This window comes from Propithecus coquereli, unplaced genomic scaffold (assembly GCF_000956105.1).
Source record: "Propithecus coquereli isolate 6110/MARCELLA unplaced genomic scaffold, Pcoq_1.0 Scaffold331, whole genome shotgun sequence".
Taxonomy (NCBI): domain Eukaryota; kingdom Metazoa; phylum Chordata; class Mammalia; order Primates; family Indriidae; genus Propithecus; species Propithecus coquereli.
Window position 1 is genome coordinate 2,186,211 of NW_012148964.1, and position 5,984 is coordinate 2,192,194.

The 5,984-nt window shown below is 37.0% G+C and overlaps 1 protein-coding gene across 1 annotated transcript in view; it reads right to left on the reverse strand.

Annotated features, from left to right (window-relative positions):
- SLC35F1 (solute carrier family 35, member F1) overlaps window positions 1-5,984 on the reverse strand; it is a 408,845-nt gene that overhangs the window by 221,542 nt on the left and 181,319 nt on the right. The window lies entirely within an intron of this gene.

The window sequence follows — 5,984 nt, forward strand, 5'->3', positions numbered from 1 at the left end:
AATGTCATATGTTTCCTAGACATTTTAGGTAAACTGGCAAGATTATTGAGATTATGTTAGGTAATTCCCATGGGTATCTCACAATATACACAATGGTGCTAAATAAATATTATGTGAAAATGACTTCTTGTACAAAAATCATCATATACTAGACAGCATTATTGTAGACTAGCCAATAATATGTAAATGTTTTTACTATCTAAAATAAGAAAATATTGTTACTGTTGAATTATTTTACATCATCTTTTATATAAGCATCCTATTTTAAATTTTAAAAGAGCAGAATACTTATGCTCCATTGCTTTTCCTCAAACATATGAATTAATGACCATTGAGCAATATTCACCTTATTTTAAAGCACTTTGTGCTTCAAGTTCTATAGACACATGGCTTTGTTAACATCTCTTACTCCAACATAAGTCTGAGTATCACCTTAAGCTATTTTGGAGGAGCTTCTATCTAAAAAATGGTTTATTATCTCTTTAGTTCAAGAATAGTCCATGTCTGGACTCTATAGCAAAACGAAACAAAACAAAACAACAAAACAAAGCAAAACAAAACAAAAAACCCACAGTATCTCTACTCCTAGCAGCTGCCATTTTCGTCTCAGGGTGTTGCATCTGCATGTTGCCATGGGTATCAATAAATCAGTGGTGCATGGTGCGCAGCAGTGTGCCATTCAGCTGTACTGGGAAAAGAGGTTCATTAGCTCCCAGCCCTGTCCCTTGCTGAAATAAGTTCTGCTCTGTTTACCCACTACATTTGTTACTTTCCGGACATATGAAAGTGTTCACGAGAACTCAGACACTCCTGGATTCTTTCAAAAATCTGTTTTGAAGACAAATAACCCAATTTAAAGAGGGACAGAAGATCTAAACAGGCATCTCACAAAATATATAAACGGGCAAGAAGCATATGAAAAGACGCTCTACATTACTGATCATCAGAGAAATGCAAATTAAAACCACAATGAGATACCCCCCTCTGTCCCCACTAGAATGGCTAAAGTTATACAGACTGATGACACTGAGTGTTAACAAGGATTCAGAGCACCTGGAACTCTCATATGTTGTACGTGGGAAAAGCAAAATGGCATAAACGCTTGAGAAAACTTTGTAAAGTTAAACATACACTTCCCAAATGAGCCAGAAATTTCCATTCCTAGGTATTTACTAAATAGGAATGAAAACATAGGTCCACACAAAGATGTATATGTAAATGTTTATAGCACCATTATTCATAATAGTCAAAAACTGCAAGCAACTTGAATCTTCCTCAGCAGACGAAGAGATAAACAAATTGTGTTATATCCATACCATGGAACACTACTGAGCAACAAAAGGGTATGAAATAGTAATGCATACAACAACATGGATGAATCACAAAAATATGCTAAGTGGAAGAAGTCAAACACAAAAAAGAATGCACTTTGTGCCTTCATTTACGTGAAATTCTAGAAAAGGCACACTATAGTGACAGAGGCAGATACATGGCTGCCTCAGTCTGGGGGTCTGAAGGGGAGATTTACTGCAAAGTGGCATGAGGAATCTTTTCAGGGTGATGAAAATATTCAGTATTGGAATTTTGGTAATGGTTGCGTGACTGTATAAAATTGCCCAAATTCATCAAACCGTACACTTAACATTGATGAATTTATTATATGTAAATAATACTTTAACTTAAAAATTTTTACTGTGGAATGTTGTGTCAACTCATTCTACTTCTTACAGAGTGATAAACTTGACTCCAAATTACTGGCCCTTGTTACCAAGAAAAATCAAGTCTGATAGTCTCACAAGATTGTTCCCATGATATATGCCATTTCTTTTTCTTCTGTTTATGTTTTTGGAATACAGTTGCTGCAAGTATCCATTTCTGTTACTTTTCCTTTCTCCCTTTGTTTGTTCTATGTCACAAGTAATAAGCTCATTGCCATGGGAGGAGTAAGCTGCTCTGCAAAAATGAGTATCCTTTCACTTAGGAAAATGTACTGATAAAGTTCATCATATTTAGAATCAAATATCTGCAAATAGGGTTGTTGATACAGCAAGGTATAAATCACCAACCTCTCACTCATCTGCTGCAGGTCTGAGAATGACTATCTCATTTTGATAAAGAAGAGTGAGACCTACATAAGGCCTCACATAGCAGAACGAGGGGCATTTGTTCAAGTTACAGGCCTTGTGTATGTACAAAGATAAACCTTCTCAAATTTACAACGATTGGAAATTAGAATGGGCTGCCTTGTGAAATAGCCTCCCCTCACTACAGATGATGAAGCAAAGGTTGAATAAACACTAGTGCAAATGTCATAGATGTTATCTCAGCATCAGGTAAGAGGTGAGACTGCTTGATCTCCAAGGTCTTACTCAATGAGGAGATTCTATAATTCGATTAAATCATTAATGACCTTCTCGTTTGCAATTTCAGCAAAGTCATGGGTCAAAATCTAGACTGCACAGGGAATGAGCTAGTGGTCACAGATGTCTTGTTGGAGCAAGTTTGGGAAGTTGGCCACAAAGAATAGAAAGAAAATAATACAGTGATGAGTGTCACAGGATTTCAATGGGGCCTAATGAAACTCACCTTTTTTTTTTTTTTTTAAGAATACAGGTTTTGAAGACAGTAAGAAGAAAGCAAGTTTAAAAGGCAAAACTGAAGTGACAGAGAAAAAGGAAATGAGAGGATATTGTGTAGATTCCTGCATATAGAGTGAAGATACTCATGTTTTCTCACTTTTTTCTAAATTAGGAGAAAAAGTCTTTTGAAAAGGAGGGGAAGAAGATGAGACGGAAGAAGACATGATTTTATTTAATTGCTGTAACAACTCTGTGAGGCATCATTAAATCCTAATTTTCAGACTGGGAAACTGAGGCTTAGATAACTGAGAGATAAACCTCCCGCTAGGTTACAAGGCTCATATGGTGAGGCTGGGATGCAAACCAGGTGTTCTAATACCAAACAAGCCCAATCTCTTCCCTTTAATTAACGCTACTGTCTTTCCTGTGTTTGGCACCCAGTTCAAGGGGCAGAGTGGGAGAGAGAAGCAGCAACCTTTACACGACAGAGACTGTCCTGTTCCCCATGGTGTCCTTGACATCCAGCAATGTTACTCAGCACAGAGCAGGTACCCACTAAATATAATATCAATAAATTAAGAGAGAGGAAGCACAAGCCCTAAAAGGAAAACTATTCTATAAAACAGCCTGAAAACCACCAAAATATGATTGAATTAACCACCTCAAGTTGCTGTTCCTTTGTAATACATAAACCACCACACCCAGGTTTTTCACTTCCATGATCTTCAATCTTTTTGTTAATTTTTTAATGCCCTATTTGATCAAACTCGAAATTTCTCTTTTCAGTTTTTGCTTTTAAAATAATTAGTCTTCAAAGATGCTAACTTACAGCAAAACTACAATTTAGAAGGGATTAATATAATGACATATTTACCTTTTGCGCTTAGCATGAAGGGGATGCTTATGCACTACTTAAATGATATAAATTGCAAAGTCTCTTTCATTTTGGTGTGTATTGCTTATTCTATGCATCTTAGACATTAGTAAATTGTGGGGTAAATTAAATTGCAGCTAAAGTTACTGCATTTAATCAATACATATATAACATCCTCAGAAGAAGGACTTCATTGTTATAAATGCCCTCAAGATTTTTATTCACTGCAAAGTTGCAAAATGTTGACCACACTTGCACTCATTCTATAATCCAGTGGTCTTCAAACTGCACTATGTACATCCATAGAAACTTTACAAAGGTTTGCAAGCCTGGTCCATTTGAAGGCAATTTCCAGACGTCGGCTTCTGTAGGTATGCTTTCCTAAACAGATCTGCCTGAGAACTACGGTTTGAATAGCACACCAGCTCTCCTTTTTCACCTCTCTTTCACAATCCCCTTTTCCCCACTTTCTACAAGACAGGCATACTTCTTACCCATACTGCCTCTCCCTATGGCAGGCAGGGAGCCCTGGGGTATAAAGAGTACTTGGGGCCACTATGCAAAAGGACAGTGTGAAATACTTCTTTCACCAGGGCACCGAGTCTGTCTCTCAGTTGCATACTTGAATTATTTCAAGGAAGAAGTAAAAATGTCCATGTTTACTCCCAACAGATCTACATTCAATCTTCAAATAAAAAAGAAACACCTATTGAGGGGAAGTTGATGTTTATGCAAACTTGAATAAGAAACATTACATTAGCTTTTTAACATTAACACTTTTATTCACTTTAGCCAAATGTTTATTAGATATGATAAATCCATATTCATTTTCTTCACTTGGGTGCAATTCTGTCATTTTTGTCAACAAATTCTCTGTTCATTTATTCATTGTTACTATTCATAAGATTTATGTAAAGGTATCAGAGTTATATGGTACTTGTGTAAAAGGTGAGAAGAAAATTTCGGAGGTAAGATAAGAACGAAGTGAACTGTTCACACAGTGCTGTACAAGTCTCAGGTTCAAAGGGACACCTGGTGAGGCACAAAGAACAAAAACGCACCCTGCTGGCCAGTTCCAACGTCTGCAAAACGCACCATCCAACTTAATATCTGGTGGGGGAACCCCCTAAGAAATAACTGATGTTAAATGTTACGTGGACTATAAAATAGTATGAATACAAATATTTTTATTCTAGAATAAGTAGAATAAAGTATAATCATTAACCACCACTCTGTTCTTAATTACTGTATCACTTCACCTTTTCTCCTTGTTGATATTGTTACTGTCCTTCTACTTCCATTTGTCAACCGACACGTGCTCAGTGCTGCTGAGCTATCTGGTCAGTACACCTTCCTCCTTTCTAGCAGCTGTAGGACGCTCTCTTCCTCTACAACAATCTTCCCTTTATCTCCTGTCCCTGCAGATAGGAGGTGGCTAGCTTTGACACACCAAGCACGAATCATTTTTCCTGGGGCACCACGACAAGCTCATCACAGAGGAATTATGGATAAAGTTGTACCTGAGAGACTCAGCTGGGCCAGCCATAAGGTTGGAAACAAAGCTGTGTCCCTATACACAATAGAGAATTACCTTGACATTGATGCTTAAGGTCAAGACTAGCCACTTTAATTGCATATATACTGTAATTCTATTTCACAGAAGCAATGATATCCTAGATGCTGCTTCTCTGAGCAGAGCAGTCATTTTACCTTTTTGGTCGTCAAAAATTTAATTCCTCATAATGGCTTCCACGGTGTGCTGCAATTATATAGAAATGCACTTTAAGTTACAACCCATTGCTTAAATTAAAAGACATCAGCAAAGAACCTGCCAGAAAAAGTAGCACATTGTAAATACTATTAGTTCGCATCTTACATCAACACAGAATTGTGTTGGCAATAAAGTCAGCTGCTTGATGCTCAGCATTATTTGAGGCAAGAGGTGGGAGAATTCTTAAAAGAGAACTGTGAGTTTAAAAGTCAATGCATCTGGGAAGAACAGTATGGACACCAAATTAGAAGTATCTAAAACAAACACCTTCTGTGCCAAGTGGCTTCTACGAATCCCCAGTATTAGATGTGCATGTCTATTTAAATGTAACAAATTATGGGTCTCTTAAACAATTCTACTTTTTTTTGTATTTTTTCAGTTTTAAAAATGTCAGAATATTACAGGGGTACAAATGTTTTGGTTACATGGGTTGTTTTTGTATTGCTTGAGTCAAAGTTATTAATATTCACCCAAATAGTGTACATTGTATCTGTTAGGGATGATTTCACCCATCACCTCCTCCCTCTGCCCACCTGCGTGATTTCGACTGAAGTTTACTTCCATCCGTGCACATGAGTGCTGATCGGTTAGTTCCAATTTAATAGTGAGTGCATGTGGTATTTGTTTTTCCATTCTCGTGATACTTCCCTTAGGAGGATGGTCTCCAGTTCCATCCAGATTGATGCAAAAGGTATTAATTCATTTTTTATGGCTGAGTAGTACTTCATGGCATACATATACCACATTTTATTAATCCACT